General features: G+C 40.7%; 1 protein-coding gene, 1 long non-coding RNA gene and 1 pseudogene across 8 annotated transcripts in view; 2 read left to right on the top strand and 1 right to left on the bottom strand.

Annotated features, from left to right (window-relative positions):
* The first annotated feature begins 2847 nt into the window (after positions 1-2847).
* LOC144322056 (uncharacterized) lies at positions 2848-9423 on the top strand. Its single transcript, XR_013387615.1, has 2 exons — positions 2848-3778; positions 7359-9423. It is a non-coding gene; the product is annotated as an uncharacterized LOC144322056 (long non-coding RNA).
* Positions 9424-12905: 3482 nt separating this feature from the next.
* LOC144322817 (plakophilin-4-like) overlaps positions 12906-18827 on the bottom strand; it is a 45258-nt pseudogene continuing 39336 nt past the window's right edge.
* The window catches only part of CDC42SE2 (CDC42 small effector 2), a 112651-nt gene continuing 107249 nt past the window's right edge, over positions 13426-18827 (top strand). For 3 of the 7 annotated variants that reach the window (XM_077911572.1, XM_077911569.1, XM_077911573.1), the window contains exon 1: positions 13427-13581. The gene's annotated coding sequence lies outside the window, so the exon portion shown is untranslated. Of the gene's footprint in view, positions 13582-13724; positions 13959-18827 lie in introns of those variants that run through there. The other 4 variants (XM_077911571.1, XM_077911574.1, XM_077911570.1 and 1 more) reach the window with 3 other exon arrangements.

The following is an 18827-nucleotide window of genomic DNA, read 5'->3' on the forward strand; positions in this document are numbered from 1 at the left end:
AGGTGATTATTTCTGAGTTGTTTTGTTTTGTTTTGTGTTTTGTTTTTTAATGTATTTGTTTTGAGTCTGTACCATGCTGACTGTTCTTTTGTCAGTCTCCATCATTGTTATGGATGTTCTGGGTTCAGAGTATCCTGGCTGGATTTATTCAATGTAAACTTTGTTAATGACTTCTATAACAATTGGCAACATTCATAGTCAAGAACAGCCTGTTCTTGCTGAGACTGTATGTTAAAACAATGTGTCATAACAAGAAGAAAAAAAATACTTTTTTCTCATAGACAATTTAACATAAAGATTGTTACCACTGCTATCTCCTTGTTCAATAGTCCTGAGACTGGTGGAAGTTAACCGTGTTTTCTGTATTTACCATGGAAGCTTAAACAGGAAAGTGACTGTCAGATTTCTATCGGGTAGTTGTTCCTAAATTTTGCTGCATAGTAGAATCTCCTGGAAGGATTTAAAAAATACATATTTTACTTATTTATTCACGAAAGACACACACAGGGAGAGGCAGAGACATAGACCGAGGGAGAAGCAGTCTCCCTGCAAGGAGCCCGATGTGGGACTCCATCCCGGATCCTGGGATCACACCCTAGGCCCAAGGCAGATGCTCAACCGCTGAGCCACCCAGGTGTCCCACCTGAAAAGATTTTTAAAAATACTAATGCCAGATGAATTTTCTCATATGTATTATTTGAACCTATACCTTTTTAAAAATTTCCTGTGCTGACTTTTGTTAAAGGTAGCATTACTTTAACATTAGTTTGTGACATTTATGTTTTTCTTTAACCGTAAACTTTTGTTCTATTTTCATAGCTAAATGAATTCAATATTGCATACTTTGTCCTTTTGCCAAAGTGTTTCCATTTATCTCTCAGTTGTCTGAAAGTAAATCCTCAAGTAGTTTGTTGAAGAATTCCCTGGATTCCGCCATGTTCAGAAGTATAATTCCGAGTAGTAATTACTGGGCATAAAATTCTTGAGTCACACTTTCTTTCCTTGAGGACTTTGAGTTATTTGAGGACACTATTTTACTGTCTTCTAAGCAAGGTTAGGAAGGAATCTGAAACAGTCATTGTGACTTAAACTTTTATCTGGCACACCAGTTTTCTTTCTTTATCTTTGATACTCAGTAACTTTTTTGCTAGGTTATGTCTCATGTTGGTTGGTTCATAGTAGAGTCAAAGGTAAATTACGTTTAATATGGAGAAAAAGTTTTCCTGATTTATGTTCTTAAATACTTAAGTTGCTCCTTTTTATGGGGGATGCATACTTTTGAGAATACCAGTACTATACCAATTACATATATGTTGGGTCTACTTCCTCATTTTCCTTTATGTGATAAATGATATTTATACATAACCTAGAGCAAACATTATACTAAGTGAGAAAATATTAGAAGTATTCTCTTTAAAAATGAGAATGAGAGAAAGGTAATCTTTTCTATTAAATCTTACATTGGATGTCCTAACTGCTGTGGTGGCATAAGGTTTGGCAAGAAGGAAGTAAGATGGTCAATATTTGCAGTTGATTCTATTTACATGGAAAACCCCAAATAATCCACAAATTAATATGATGTCAGATGTAAGACAAAAGTTTCATTCCTATATGCTGGCACCAAACATCTAGAAAATGTAATTAAAAAGAAGAAACTATTTGCAGTAATATTATAGAATATCAGAGACACCTGAGTTGCTTAGTCAGTTAAGCTCTGACTCTTGGTTTTCGCCCATGTCACAATCTCATGGGTCCTCAGATTGAGCCCTGGTGGGGCTCAGTGCTCAGTAAGGAGTCTGCTTAAGATTCTCTCCCTCTGTCCGTCCCCTATCTCACGCCTGCATGTGTGTGCACTCACATGCTCTCTCTCTCTCTCCCAAGTAAATAAATCTTAAAAAAAAAAAAAAAAGAATATCAAGTCTGTAGGAATAAACCTAACAGAAAATATCCAAGAGCTGTAGAGAGAAGTTTAAAACTTTGTTTAAAAAATACCTATCATGAAAAAAAAAATTACCTATCATGGGACACCTGCATGGCTCAGTGGTTGAGTGTCTGCATTTGGCTCTAGGTGTGATCCTGGAGTCCTAGGATTGAGTCCCACATTGGGCTTCCTGCATGGAGGTTGCTTCTCCCTCTGCCTATGTCTCTGCCTCTCTGTGTCTTTCATGAATAAATAAGAAATCTTAAAAAAAAAAAAAAAAACCTATCGTAACAACATTCTACACCAACGAAAGATGTTAATAATAGGTTGGGAGGATGAGGGCTGTGTGGGAACTCTCTGTAGGATCCACTCAATTTTTCTGTAAACTTAAAACTACTAAAAAGAAGTCCATTAATTTTTTTTAAATGTGCTTTTAAAGAATATACAGATGCAATAAAACTATTAAAAACAAGTGAAGAAATGATGAATAGCACTATAGCCATTTATCAGAATTCTTAACAAATAGATGACTTATTTTAATGCTTTATATATTTGTCTGATTGATTGACAGTTTATTAGTTAATGGCATATGGAAGTAGGACTGAAATTATTTCTTGGTGGGCAGGTCTTACCTGGAGCAAAAAGCTATAATAAGCCCCCTTTAGTTCTTTTTACTTTTCTATAGCAAGAAATCACCGTGGAGATCATTCTTTTTACTAAAGATAGTCATTTCTTTAAAAAAAAATCTTTCATCTTTTTTCCATTTAAGAAATTACCATGAAATTGTCAAATGGTCAAAATGTTAATATCCCCCCTTCAAAAAAAGTTAATTTCCTTTCTCCTTTAAGGCATCAACCTCTTTTAAGATATTTTTATAGTATTCCTCTTTGCATTTAACCTACTTTTTAGTAGACCAGAATGTGTAATGCTTCATTGTGAGAAAAGAGAAAAATAAAAAAAATTGTCTTGGGGATGATACATGAATAGCAGAATAACTCATATAATTGACAGTGCCCATTGAAGCCCACATGTGAGCAATTGTTCCTAAGGAGATAACTCTAGTTAATACAAAATTGTTCATATTAATGGAAAATAAACCAGGAATAAGTCAACCTCCACAATATACTGATGATTTATTAGAAGCACACAGATGAGCATAAAATAACCATATAGATACTATAAATTCCATTTCAAGTTTTCACATACCATCCTTTATGAACAAATGCTGTATGGAGTTTATCAAGGAAGTAATTGAAGCAGGAATATTTTAAAGTTCAAAGGTTATATGTGATACTTTAATGATATGGCCATATACATAAACTTTATTCTTAATATGATTCATGCATTTTGCCCTTTTGTGCTAATTATTATCATCTCCTATATAAAGCCAAACTCCTTAGTACTACATAGTATCTTTCTGTAGGTACAGCATCATTTCCTCTCCATGCCCACAAGCACCATTCTCTGACCCTGCATTCATTCCCTCATTGTATAAAGGCGTCACGCTCCCATCTCTCCCTGATTTCATACATTTTGTTCTATTGCAAAACAATCTGATCCTTCCTCTCATTTTTGGATAATCCCTCTCAAGCATCTGCTCCTTTTGGAATCCTTTCTGGATCCTTACAGGCTAAATCAAATGCCCTCTGCCAGAGATATCTCTATGATAATACTTAGCAACTGTGCCCAACTTCCTCTTCACACTATAGTAATGCTGGAGCCGGAAGCTGTGGTGGCAGCTTCTTAATTCAGCAGCTTCCTGGTTAGAGCTAGAGCCAGACCAAGGGTAGGCAGGGTCTGCATGTGGCTACAGGGCAGAGGTCAGAGATGAAACGCTCATCTCACAGCCAGAACAAGGTAAGACCAAGAGTTATATTATACGTGCAGGGTCAGAAACAGAGAAGAAGCAAAAAGTTGTTTGTGGGTATAAGAGGTAGAACTTGGGAAGACTTCAGAGGTAGCATGCAGTCAGAAGAGATGGACAGTGCAAAGAGCTGTTAGAATCCATAGCTGATTTTTCTTTGTCTTCCACAATTCTCAATCCCCATCCCACCAGCTTAAGTGCAGAGTTCATTACTCAATTTCCACTATGGGACCTGCTGCACAGTTGGTAGCAGCATATTATCTGTTGAATTACATCGAGCTCTATTAACCATTCTTTAAAGACCATTTTTTAAAACCTCTCATGTTGGATACTTATCTAGGAAACCTTCCCTCATCCCCACTGATAGGGATTTTATTCTTACATATATTCATGATGTGTTTTTTGGAATTTCTCGGTCCCTTTCAGCATTCCATCTTGTATTATTACACATGTTAAGTGTATTTGGATGTGTGTGTGTGTGTTTCTAAGTGTATCCACTCTAGTGGATTGAAGATCCAAGTAGAAGATTGAAGATCCTAGTAGAAGTATTACAGATTTTCTATGCGACTTTAGGTGGCTGCTGTGTGTGACTCTTATTTCCCACCATTTCTAATATGCTTTAGTCTTCATTCTCAGTAATGGAGATATTGAAAGAAATGGTAGAAAGAAAAAACAAGCTTATGTGGAATCCAAAGGTCTAGTCCAGCCTCTTCAAAGGAAAAGTGAAGAAAATAAATATGTAATCCTTGACTAAAGTTACTATAAGAACCAACCTGTATTCTTTTGTGCAAGATAGAATTTTGTTTTAATCTAGCTATCCTGGTTGCCTGGTCTTACTTTACATTGGCTATATAGTTGGGATTTGTAGTATTTTTGGAATTTGAAATTAGAAAGCCATGTACCACTTCTACCTTAATCCTCTGATTGAAGTGTAGCTCACTGTAACTAAGAACTAATGGTTAAAAAAAGAAAAAAGAAAAAAAATATGGGTTTGATATGTACCAGGGTGTGATATATATGCATGTGTGTCCTCATGTATTTATAATTATCTGTTTATCACCTATTCATGTTTATTTTAGAATGAACAAAGAATAAAGTAGCATATTTTGAGATATTTGTTTAGAGATCTAGTACTGAGCTCCTCAGTATTGTAACCATTAGCTATGTGTTACTATTGAGCATTTGAAACATGGCTATAGGGATGCCTGGGTGGCTCAGTGGTTGAGCATCTATCTGCCTTTGGCTCAGGGCGTGATCCTGGAGTCCCGCATCGGGCTTCCTGTGTGGAGCCTGCTTCTCCTTCTGCCTGTGTCTCTTTCTCTCTCTCTCTCTCTCTCTCTCTCTGTGTCTCTTGAATAAAATAAATAAAATCTTAAAAAAAAAAGTAACACGAGTTGTGCTATAAGTATAAAAATAAACAACTTTGAAGGCTTAGTTTGAAAAGTGTGATACATTATTAATATAATTTTATGTTGGTTGCATGTTGGAATGACAGTATCTTTTAACATATTTTATGTACATAGGTAGTATATTATTAAAACTAATTTTATATGCTTACTTTGACTTTTTTTCATGTAGCGACTAGGAAGTTTAAAATTACATGTGTGGCATGCATTATATTTCTGTAAGATAGCATTACTCTGGTATATGCTATAATTTAGTTTCTTGTACTTTAAAAACACCGCAAGGAAGATGTGAAAAAATTTCCACTCTAATAGAGGAGACAAATTAATTCATAGTCTACTGTGCTGCAGGCACTGAGATTTTACATGGCCTGTTTCATTTAATTCTCCCCAAATCTTACTAGATAGGTGTTATTCCTATCCTAATATAGGTAGATTGGGGCTCAAAGCCCATGATCAGACAGCTACTATCAATGAAACTTACTCATATGTACCTGACTTTAGAGGTCATTCTCTTTCTACTAGACAACACTCTTGTCTACCTTTCCTTTTCAGAGACTGGCACCATATGCTACCAGAAACTCTAATAACACGCACAGTTGTGAGGTCTTACCAGCCTGTTACTTCAAAATAAGTTTCTATGTTCTTTGTCACCTAAATGAAAATAACATTTAAGTCTCTCATATGCCAAATTATCAGGAATTCCAGTCTTCCCATGGTTATCCACACCCCCATGTAATCATAAATGACCAACAGTTGTTTACTGATGCCTGAGTATTGATCCATTTGTCTTATGGATTGACAGTAGAATGGAAACTAAGATACACTCTTAACCCGGAAGGCCACCTCACAGCCTGTCTAGAAAAGGGTTAATTCAGCAAAGGTGGTTTCTTTGCTAATGCTGTGTGACACATTACCATTAGTGGCTTAAAACAACACCCATTTATTAGCTCCTATAATCTGTAGGTCAGAAGTCCAGCATGTCATTGCTGAATTCTCTGCTCACAGTTATCACATGGCTGAAATCAAGGTGCCAGTAAGCCTGAGCTCTCATCTGGAGACTATGAGAGAAAAATCTGCTTTCAAGTACATTATTGTTGTTCTTAGTATTCATGCTCCTTGTGGGTATAGGATTTACGTCCCTGTTTCCTTGTGGCTGTCCACCAGGGGCCATTCCCTGCTTCTGGAGACAGACTGTATTCCTTGTCAGGTGTTGCATACCCCATTTTCAAGCTGGCAATGGCTTATCAAGTCTTTTTAAATTTGAATTCAATTCAAATCGATTTGATTTAATTTCTTTTTGCTTTGATTTTCTTTGAATTCTCCCTCTGCCACTAGTGGTAGATGAGTCTCTACTTTAAGTGCTCTTGCACTTAAATGAAATGGGGCTTACCTAAATAATAATATTTTAAGGTCAACTATGAAATATAACATAACATAATCATGGGAGTATCTTGTCCCAGTCACAGGTTCCAGGAATAGCATATGGGGGGTCGGGGGGCGTGGGTGGTACATTTTCGGCAATCTGCCCACTGTAGTCCTGGGGATTATGTAGGGCATGTACCCCACCACAATGGCACAAAGCAAAATATCAGAAGTCTCCCAGCTACTTAGCTTTGGTAGTCACAGGGACAAAAGCAAGAGCTGTATTACTCTCAGGTAGTAACACTTGCCAGGGAAGGAATGGAGGGTGGGACATGAAAGATTACTTTGTGCTGCTTTCTCTTTCTTCCGATTTTACCCTCAAATCTTACTCATCATAAACTTTCTTTGTGAAAGCAACACTAAGGTTAAGTATGGTTAGGTGAAACTGTAACATTTCTGTCCCACCTGTTTGAAGGGTAGCAGTGTCCAGACATTTTGAGGTATGTTGGAGCTTCCATGTCTCCTCTTGCTGAAGCCCTAGTAAATTGCAAAGAATGGCTTCCTAACAGGTCACTGGGGCAAATTATAATGATTTCTCTGAGCCAAGGAGCTTCCTCAAGGTGCAGGTTCCTCCCAGCACAGTGTGGACCTCAGTCTCTCTGTTCCTGCCTCTTGGATTCTTTCCCCACTCTCATATACCAGTCTGCCAGTACTAAGCTCAAAATCCACTGTGGCCCTTGCTCTTCCTGAGAACTCACCTTTCTTTCTTTCTTTTTTTTTTTTTTTTAATTTTTATTTATGATAGTCACAGAGATAGAGAGAGAGGCAGAGACACAGGCAGAGGGAGAAGCAGGCTCCATGCACCGGGAGCCCGACGTGGGAGCCCGACATGGGAGCCCGACATGGGACTCAATCCCGGGTCTCCCTGGGCCAAAGGCAGGCGCTAAACCGCTGCACCACCCAAGGATCCCCTGAACTCACCTTTCATTAAGTGCTAGTTACTGAAGTTTTGTTGGTCAAACTTTGTGCTCTCCTAAGTGCCACATCCCGTTTTTCTTTATTGCTACTATTGTTTACTTGAGAGGTTTCTTACAGCTGAGTCATTTTTAACATTTTCATTACATTTTAACATTAAAAAATGTACCAAGGGAACTCTTCTCACTATCCTATGTGAAAAATCTGAATTACCTGCCATATATAGATGTTAACTGTAAGAAAAGAAAAAAGAAAAAAGAAAAAGAAATTCTTAATCATTGGTAATCTCTAACCTGAAATAGCATAATGATTCTCAGAAAGATCCTTTCTTCTTTTCTAGTTGTCCCCAGGGGCAGGCATTTTTATTACAATTCCAAATATTTGTTTTTATTTTTGTTTTGTTTTATTTTTGGTTTTTGTTTTGAGCTGAGGGGCTTTAATGCAATTACAGTTGACCTTTGAACATCATGGGATTGAACTGTGTGGGTCTGCTTATTGATGGATTGTTTTCAATAAATATAGTACAGTACTACAAATATATTTTCTCTTCCTTAGGATTTTTTTTTCTTCCTTAGGGTTTTCATAATAACATTTTCTTTTCGCAAGCTTACTGAAGTCTAAGAATACATTATAAATACATGTGACATACAAAATAAATGTTTTATGGGGTGCCTGGGTGGCTCAGTCGGTTAAGCTTTGGACTCTTGGTCATGATCTCAAGCCCCGTGTCAGCCTCTGAGCTGAGTGTGGAGCCTCCTTAAGATTCCCTCTCTCCCTTTCCCTCTGCCCCTTTTTCCCCTGCTCATGCTCTCTCTATATATAAAAACCAAACAAATATGTGTTAGTTGACCGTTAATGCTATAGGTAAGACTTCTGGTCAACAGTAGGCTATTAGTTAATTTTGTGGAGAGTCAAAAATTAAACATGGATTTTCAACTGTGCCTTTAACCCTGCATTGTGCAATGGTCAACTAGACATCTCAGGCTATGTGTTGGAGCTGCATGTACCCCAAACTACCTCTCCACATGCTTGCCCACTCCACCCCTGCTCCTGTTAAGTGTATCACCTAAAATCATCCCCCATACCACCATAGGTATGCAATAAACAGAAAACACTGATCTACTCCCTCTTTCCCAGAGACCCACCTCAAATTCTTTTCCCTCTAAGAGAACTTCTCTGACAATACAGACCTCAGTGATCCCCTCCACTGCATTCATAAGGTTGGGGTGGTTTCAATTTTAAATGGTGTCTAATTATTCAAATGTTGCTGTATGACATTTCATTAAGGACAAAGACCATGCTTTATACCAAGTTTTCCCACAGCACTTGGTATGCTACCTGGCAAACAGCAGGCATTCAGTGAATATTTGTGGTTTGATGAACAGCAAGGGGCAGCTCTGGGTAAAAGTGTGAAGCCAAGTTTGACCTATGTTCTTCTACCTTTGACTGCTCTGTCACAGAAAGGACCATAGATTATACTCCTCTGAATTAGTAATTTTCTCCTTTCTCAATAAGTTTCAGATGTTTCTTGATTTTTCTCGATCTCCCCAAATCACACTTCATGTGTTCTATATCTCATTATCATGTTGACTGTCAGCTAAGGTATTTGGTGTTTGCCAGTAGGTTTTATGCTGCTTAACTGTGTCTTATAAAATTTTTTATCTTCTATCACATCCAAGACAGACCAGGTGTACATAATAGATGCTTAATTGATATTTATTGTATAAATAAATGAGTACATGTTATATTGTTTGTGTCTTGTAGTGTTGCTATCTTTAGGAAAAAGTACAAAATCACTATTTCATGTAACATTGGTCAAGATGATTTACTAACTTTATTAATAAGTATATAAATGCTTTGTGGTTTTGACTTGAAATAATAAAAATGAAATCTTCCTTCTGCCTTTCCTCCTTTTGGTCCACTTGGCCACTTTAAATGTTCCTTTCAAGGAGCAATGTAAGTCTCAATAGCTTTACACAGAACTGATGATTCCTTCTCTGTATTCTGAGCACACCATACGTACTTCTGGTTAGGGGTGATCACATAATTTATTGCCAAAACCAGGACACAATGAGAATGAAAGTAGGCACAAAAATCTATTAAGACAGGATAAGGGGTGTCCCAGACAAACCAGGATGTATGGTTATACTACTTTGAAAGTAGTTATTTGCTAACCATATGTCTTTTGTCATTCAACTGTAAAGCTATTCTAGGTCTGGGCCTTATTTCTCTTAGCTTCCTTTTTACCTAGAACAGTGCCTGGCACATGGTGGTGGTAGAAGACATGTTAGTGCCTCTTTAAGAATGTTCATTTAATTGCATATTATACTATCTTGATGTAGAGCTCAAACCATCCCATTTGCGTCCTATTATGAGCCATTTTCTCAGCATAAAAATATAGGGCAATGAGCTTAATTATATGCTTGTGTAATGATAGTAGCTGGCATTTACCAGCATTTAGCTTGTGCAAGGCCCAAGGCTAAGAACTTTGGTTGAGTTCTCTTGTGGATTTCTCACAACAATTCTTGGAGGTAAGTACTACTATGGTCCCATTAAATTAGAAGAAAAGACACAATTTGAAAGATCAAGAACCTTGCTCAAGGTCACCCAGCTAATTATGTAGCAGAGTTTCAACTCCAGACTCTGATGCCAGACACCATCTCTCCTACATGTGAGAAACAGCTGGTACTACATTTTGGAAAGTTATTTTAAAATATTAATACCATACTTCCAGGAAAAATTCATGTGCTTTTATGTGTTGAAAGGAAAATATATTTAACGAAGTAAAGATTGCAGAACCAGGTCAATGTGGCAACTATGTAAGGTCATGAGTAAGGATAGACAAACATAAGCTTATTGTTCTTGGTGTTAATGTTTCCATCTGTTATGACACAAATGTACCCTTAGTTTTGTTGGGGATCATTTCTTGGTAAAGATTTTTATTTATTTATGCATAAGAGAGAGAGAGGCAGAGACACAGGCAGAGGGAGAAGCAGGCTCCATGTAGGCAACCTGATGTGGGACTCTATCCTGGGACTCCAGGATCACGCCCAGGGCAGAAGGCAGGCGCTAAACTGCTGAGCCACCCAGGGATCCCCAAGAATTGTATTCTTTTTTTTTTTTAATTTTTATTTATTTATGATAGGCACACAGTGAGAGAGAGAGAGAGAGAGGCAGAGACACAGGCAGAGGGAGAAGCAGGCTCCATGCTGGGAGCCCGACGTGGGATTCGATCCTGAGTCTCCAGGATCGGGCCCTGGACCAAAGGCAGGCGCTAAACCGCTGCGCCACCCAGGGATCCCAAGAATTGTATTCTTAATTAATTTTTTTTCTAGTGGCAAGAGAGCTGTAGCAACTGAATTAGATATTATCAGGGTATTCAATTGCATATGATGTATTATAAACATAGGGGAAACCTGAAAACAAAATGTTTATATAATGAATGTTAACCTTTATGAATAAATGATAGGAAATGTTACTTTTAAGGCATTCACACAAAATGACTACATTTGTGATTCAAATGAAGGGTTACAAACATATATTAAGTTTAGGGATTTTCTGGGGGGTTTTTTGTTTTGTTTTGTTTTGTTTTAGCATCCTACATTTCTTTTAATTTTGAGGTAATTATAGATTCACATGCAGTTGTAGGGATTTCCTGTTTTTTTTTTTTGTTTGTTTGTTTTTTTCCCTAGGAAATTTTCAGAATCAATATGGCTTTGAATTTCAAGCCAGAAAGCTTCCTCTACTTTATTAGGTTATTCCTATTTAGTGAACTAGGATACCAGGATATCCCTGGTCAGAAAAACTGTATTAAAGTCAAGTTTTCACTGTACTCAGGGTAACTATAAAATTAAAATGCTTATATTATAATGTAGATAAGGATCTATGGTTAACTGATAGGTTGGGACCAAGAACAAATTTAAAATAAAAAATTGGTCTTTTTTCTTGCACTTTTTATCATCTCAGTGGATTTAAGCTTTTTTTTTTTTTTTTTTTTTCATTTACCCTATGCGCTGGGGTACCTCAGCTGAACAGAACAGAGGGAATTCCATCTTGTATTGGGGAAGACATGCATTAAAAGATAAACATACAATATAAATAAATAATAAAGATCGTTGTAAGGTTTAAAGCGTCATGGAAAGAAAAGAAAAAGGGTTGGGGTGGTTTCAATTTTAAATGGTGTGGTCCTGGGGGATGGTGGCTCAGCGGGTTTGGCCCAGGGCGTGACCCTGGCATCCTGGATGGAGTCCCACCAGGCCCCCCTCAGGGAGCCTGCTTCTCCCTCTGCCTGTGTCTTCGTCTCTCTGTGTATGTCTCTCATGAATAAATATAATCTTTTAAAAAATGAGTAGTGTGGTCCGGCTAAACATCACTGTTAGGGTGAGATTTGAGCAAGGAGTTAAAAGGAGAGTGGACACTGAGGAAAAATGTACCTAAGCAGTAGTGTGTCTGGAATTTTCAAGCAAGAAAGGGTGATTGGAGCTACAGTGAGACAGGTGAAGGGAAAAGGCAAAACCCAGGGCTTTGTAGATCACTGTAAAGACCTTGGCTTTTATACACAATGAAAAAGGGAGCCACTGACTCTGATTTTGGCCAGATGAGACAGGAGCTGACTTTTTCTTGTAAGAGAATATTCTGGTTGTTGCTCTGACAATAGACTGAGTTAATGGGCAGAGAGACCATTTAGCAGGTCACTGAAGTATGATCCAAGTCAGAGAAGATGGAAGTAATGCACCGATTGGTCTGATTCTGATTTATTTTGTCAGGCTTGCCTGACAGGCTGGGGGCGAAGATCAGAGAAGAAAGGGAGCCAAGGACTCCATAAAGCATTTGTTCTGAGCAACTAGGTAGAAGGACTGTGGCTAGGTCATGAACTGCTTTTTGAGCAAGGGAGAATTAAAAAAAAAAAAAAAAGATTTTGTATTTTATTTATTCATGAGAGACACAGAGAAAGAGGGGCAGAGGCAGAGGCAGAGGCAGAGGGAGGAGCCGGCTCCCCGCGGGGTAGGGAGCCCAACGAGGTACTGGATGCCAGGACCCCAGCCAGGACCCCACCTGAGCCCACGGCAGACGCTGAGGCACTTAGTCACGCAGTCACCCAAGCAAGGGAGAATGGTAAACTTAGGGGAAAAAAGAAAACTAATATGCACTAATACAGTCAATCCAGATGGAGGGGACGTCTCTGTCACTGCCGTCGCATTCCGAGTGTTGCAGGCCTTAAAACTTACTGTCGGCGTCGGTGGAATGTTGACTGCCGCACGGGCACTCTTACTAGAGGTGTTTCTGGATTCTGGGATATATAAAAGATACAGCTAAAGAAGGCTCAGAGATCCGGGAGACCAGTAATCTCACACTCTAGAAATGTCAGCTGGAAGTTCTAGGCCGTAAGAAGCCGGCCAGTTAGGGCAGATTCGCCGATCCTGACGTTTCCGCTAGTAAAAAGCGGGGGCCGCGGATTCCAGGGCATCTTCCTCGGCGGCGCCCCCCACAGGCCGGGGGCGTGCCCCAGGGCTCCGCGCCGACCCCCGCCCGCCCGGCAGCCGCCGCGGTCCCCCTCCCGCCGCAGGCACCGCCCCTCCGCGCCAGCCGCGGGGCGGGGGGCCAGGAGGGGCTCGCGTGGCCGTGGTCGCCATCTTCCGGCGCGTCCTTCCCCGCGTGGGGCGGCAGCCCCGGCTCTCCGCCCTCCTCTCGCCTCGGAGCGGGGCTTCCCAGGCGGCGCAGCTGGGGGGCGCTGGGCGTCGCGGGGTCGCGCGGCGGAGCGCGACGCCCAGGCGGGGCCGGGGGGCGGGTCCGGGGGCGGGTCCGGGGGCGGGTCCGGGGGCGGGGCCGGCGCGGCGACGGCGGCAGCTGCGCGGCGGCGCAGGCCTCCCGCGGCTCTCGGGGCGCGCGCCGCCTCTCGCTCCGCCCGCGCGCGAGCCTGGGCAGGGGAGGGAGGGGCCAGGAAGCGGCGAGCGCGCCGGGGAGCGCAGCTGCGGGCGTGGGGGCGGCAGGAGCCGCGGAGCCGGCACCGGGAGAGGCTGCGGCTGGAGCGGGCGGCCGAGACAAAGGCGCGGGTGAGTGCAGGGGCGCCGGCCTGGGTCGCGCGCCGCCCCCCCTCCCTCGCGGCCTCCTGGGCGGGGGCCCGCAGCCTCGAACCCCCGCCGCCGCCGCCGCCGCCGCCGCCGCCGGCTCGCTGGGGAAGCGCGGCCGGGCCCTGCCCCCCGCGCGCTGCGGGCTGCGGGCTGTGGGCTGAGCCTGCGGCTCCATTTTTCAGGTCTGGGCGAGGTCTTCCTGCGGACCCTGCCCTCGGGGTTTTTCTGCCCAGTCCTTCCGAGACCCGGTTTACACGCTCAGTTCAAAATCGTGGACGGGCGGGCGGCTGAGGGAGCCAACGGCCAGCTTGCAGTAAAATGGACATGAAGAGACCCCCCCTCTCCCCCCAACTGCGCAGGTCTGGGGGGCGCGGAGGGCGGGCGGAGAGAGCCGGGGTTTTCCAGGGTGAGGGTTTCGGGGTGGGGTGAGGTGAGGTGGGGGCGCTGGACCCCTGCCTCCGAGTCGGGACTGTCGCCCGAGGCGTGCAGCGGGTCTCGCCGCGCTTCTCCCTGGGCCGCGGACAGAAAGCCTGGCTGACCACCTCCTCGCAGGAGCCCGTGCGACTCGTACAGGTTGTCTTACCCCGCGCTTGCCGCTTCGGTTGTGATTTTCTTTTTCTTTTTTTTTTTGGCGGGGGGTGGGGGGTAACGGGTGTGGTAGGTAGCGGCTCGCCGATGCCGCCTTCAGAGCCGAAAAGCCCCGATGGGCTGACTTCGTGTGTACTTGAAACAACATTGGGATTTCTTTTTAGTGGCTATGATTTTAAAGGATAAGCTTTTTGTACGGGGACTGGGTGTGACGATGTTCAGTTTCCAGAATTGACACATGTTGTTAGAGAGCCGGGCTTACCGTAGGTGCTCAGTAAAACATTTGAATGAATGAACCAACGGATCCTGAAACCACAGAACTGATTTCACAGGTAGGAAAACGTAGACACAAACCTTCTGGACTCCAGGAAGAAGCGTTCAGAAACAACATGTAGTTACTGTTTATATGCTTGTTTTCACCCACTGTACACACACACACACACACACACACACACGTATACATGGTGTTGATCAGCTGTGCTCAGTGTTGGGAGTGTAGAAAACGTAGTTGAAATGTGGGATTTTTCATTTTGAGGAAGAGGAGGTAGACATTTTCTGTTATTTGAAATTAAGTGTTATTTCTGATTTCTTGTGAAAGACTGAGGAACTAAAGAAGAGGTGCTTGGATTGTGTTTTGTTCTTCTGAGACTGCCAAAGTCTATTTCATTGTGAATAAAGCAGGCAGTGTGCTTTTGGCGGACCATGGTGGCCTGGTCTTCATTTGCTTTTTTGAGCTAGAGGTGTCTAAAGTTAGGGGGAAAAGAAAACTGATGTACTAATTAAACTCTACCGTTTATTCAACCGGTATTCATTAAGCACCCATTATGGACTGGCACCTGTGTTGGTTGCTGAGTTTCTAGAAGCAAACAAAACCCACAATTATCGCTTTAACCTGAGCGTGAAGTTCTTTCCTCATTATCGATGTTGCAAGTAAGGACTGTCTTACTTACACCCCCCACTGTAGACTTAAAGTTGGGAAAGCTGGCAGGTGGACTGCAGGAAGTGCAGATCCATAAGTCTATTTAAAGGTTAGTAAATAACTACATAGGGCTGAGATGATTGGGTTGCATTTTGCTGGTTTTAGTAAAATCAGTCTACATTTTAAAATGAAGGGAGGGAGAGGTTTAACAACTATTTTTTTGTTTCCTCCTTCCATAGTGGATGATTTTGGTACTGTATTTATTGAAGAGTAATATATTTGTGGTTGTTTCCTGTAAATAATCTTTGTTATACAACATTTTCTATTTAAAAAAAAATGCCCAAGGAGAAACACTGGATTCCTTAAAAAAATGTTTTAAATAAACCACCTATTTGGATGCTTTATTTTAACCTTTTAGTCACTGTTTACAGGTAAATATGATATTGACTTGATCATGCTGAAAAGGGAAGGACTACTAGTAATAATTTGTGGTTCCGTATTTGGACTTTCCCCACTAGTATTGCGACTGTGATGGAACTCTGCTTAGTAAAAAGAGAATGTGGTTTGTAGTAGTTCTGACCATAAGGTTGCATTGCCTGCTTTTGTCTTTATACACATAGGATTTTTTTTTTTTAAGTGCTTGTTTTATTTGGCCTCATTAGAAGGTTCCAATGTCATTTTATGATCATTACAAAATAATGTAAATTAACTTTTTCATAAATGGCATTTCAGTTTCAGTGAACCTTTTTAACTTGTTAACACCTTATACATTGTTGAAGATAATAAGTACTTTCAGTTAGAACTTTCAGATTTTTAGATTGGCTGCTTGCTTTTTGTGGTGGTTGTGCTTGGGAGTAATATGGAAAATAATCCCTTAAATTTTAGTGGTAGATGTATTTTAAAATGTATATTTCTTATAGGAAGAGTTACTTTGACAATATACTGCTGGTAGTCTGGGCTGATGAGAAACCTAATATAGTAGGTGTTAATAGCGATGTTTAAAGAATAGTGTCAGCAAGCTGTGATATGTTGAGTAAAAAATGCTTGGTGTATTTTGTCACCAGAGTTCGTGACTGTCAACAGCATTGAGACGTGTTAAATTTTTTTCAAGAAATAAGAACCCATGGTTAGGTTTTTGTACCTTAAAAAATACTGTGTTTTAGAAGTATTAATTCTCCTTTGGAGTAGTTTATAATGCTTTGAGTCTAAATAAATTCCAGGATCATTCCATTTTATAATTGTTGGAGTATTTGAAATGTTGATGCTTTTTTCCTCGGGGTTTATGTGTGTGTTAAACGATGGGAGTAGGTAGTTTGTTAAAAAAATATTTTTTTTAAAGACCCTTGAGAATGGTTTACGAAGTGTTTTCTTTATCAGATGTGGTTAATGAAGGGATTAAGAATGATGCCCTTGGGGATCCCTGTGTGGCTCAGCGGTTCAGCGCCTGCCTTTGGCCTGAGGTGTGATCCTGGAGTTCCAGGATCGAGTCCCCTGTGGGGCTTCCGGCAAGGAGCCTGCTTCTCCCTCTGCCTGTGTCTCTGCCTCTCTCTCTCTCTCTCTATGTCTATCATGAATAAATAAATAAAATCTTAAAAAAAAAAAAAAAGAATGATGCCCTTAAAAAGCATTGCAGCTGTGCTCTTGTTTGTATAGGTTGTTAGAGAGTATCAATTTGCAAATAATTTCTCACATTTATTCCCTAGGACAGGTTGCTATTACATTTTTATGTCCTAGGTGTCATTTTTTGGAAGTATTGAGGTTTTCATCTGCTTTAGGAGTCTGGCGTACTTTTGTTAATGCTTTATATTAAGGTTTTTTCTCACAATTGGAAATGCATGTTAGTTTTCATCTGTTACAGTGTTCTTAATCTCAGTTCTCATGAAATATTTTAATATTTTATTGAAAATGTTAGTAGTGCTTTTGAGAGGAACATTATGGGTTCCCTGTGTATTCTTGAGAAGAACTGAGTGTGTGTGCTTATCCTTAATACTTAGGTGAGGGAATTTATCTTGATTTTTCTTCCATACCACGTGGAAAAACTTGGAATTTAGCTTATTAATAATTAACTTTACGCATCCTGCTACCTCACTTCAAAGCTTAAGAATACTTGAACTTTTCTATAATACTGACAAATCATGAACAGAGCAGGATTTAGCTGAAAGAGTTGTGGGAATCCATCCAAAGGGAGTTTCTGAACTGAAAGCCAAAAGACTTGGTAATAAGTTGTCTTTATCATGACAACACAAAATACCTGCAAATGTGTTTTAGTCAAAATGGATTATAGTAAAACAAACTCCCTCTTTTTTTCCTAGAAAGCATTAGGTAACTCCATGTTAAATTTAGGTGTTTTTGAAAATGACTAAATGATGAGCACCGATATTTCCATTTTATAGCTTACCCAATTAGAAATTCATGTTAAGATTTCTTGTTAAATCTTTGAATTATTGTAAACATCTTTTAGTAAAACATATAATTTTGTTCCATTTAGCTTGGTAATACACTTTCACTTTTTGCTTAATAAAGCAAAAATGAATTTTTTGTACATTCTGCATTGTGTATATTTTGCACTTATTTGTGGTGGGAACCCGTATTTGTGGAACTGGTATGTGCAATGGATGGGACTTCATAAAGCTTAAGCAGGAAACAACTCTCTCTGTACCTTCAAACCATTCCTGTAGGTTGAGTATTTCCCTGCTCTGGATGAGCTTTTAGGAAGATCAGGTTGCTTTTCTAGTTAGTTTTAGGTAATAAAAATTCTTGTGCTTACTTGTCAATGATAGTGTTATTTTAGTCAGTAGAAGGCATAGCTCAGGATCACATTCAGTGTTAAAACTCTTAGACAATTTAGAACTTCTCTTTCTAGCTCAGAGCTTCTTGAGCCCTAGAAGCCTGCTTTGGAGCAAGAGTCCTGGTAGGTGTGTGTTGTTTTACCAGCTCCTCTTCTTCACTGCTGTCCAGATTCATCTTGTCCAGGGTCCACCTCAGTGGGGAATAGAATTGGGGTGAGAAAGGTATGATTTTAATGTGACTCATCCTGTTTCGCTCTGGCATTGGTGCTTTCTGAATCAGGCAGGTTGTTCAAAAGTGGACTTTCTCCAGAAGTGCTAGAAATGGTTTTCTTGGAAATTCCATGTGTGGGAACCTCCCAGCTACAATTCTTGTGATATAATTCTTCTATTACAGTCCCTTCACCTTTCAGTTTCCTTCAACTGCAGCCTCACAACGCCCAAGGAGAGGTTTTACTTGTCTTTATAATAGTTCTATAACTTTTTAACCAGATCTGCCCTTTGCTAAGGTTATTTCATACCTCGCAGTTTCATGCATTCCACCAGAACCTCCTCATTGTACCTTTCCAGCTCCTTCTGTTAATTATGCCACTTAAACAGTAATTCTGTGTCTGGGACCTGCCCCAAGCCCTCCTTCCTCCACGTTCATGCTTTGAATCCATGGTCCACTGTTTGAAATTTTACCTGCGTACACCCTCAGTTCCCTGTAGCACTTCTTCACTGTACTCAGCTGGCCATCTGCCTCCCCCACCTCCAGTTCTCCATCTAGTCTAGCCGATATGTGGCAGTTGATTGTGGCTTGAGGAAAAAAACCAAAAAACACCGATACTGATCTGTTCTCCCTGTAAATTCAGGAGGGTTTTTCGTACTGTCCACAGTTCTGTAATCTTAAAGATTGTATTTTTTTAAATTAATCTCTACATCCAAAATGGTGC

Source organism: Canis aureus, chromosome 10 (genome assembly GCF_053574225.1).
Source record: "Canis aureus isolate CA01 chromosome 10, VMU_Caureus_v.1.0, whole genome shotgun sequence".
In the NCBI taxonomy this organism is placed as follows: Eukaryota; Metazoa; Chordata; class Mammalia; order Carnivora; family Canidae; genus Canis; species Canis aureus.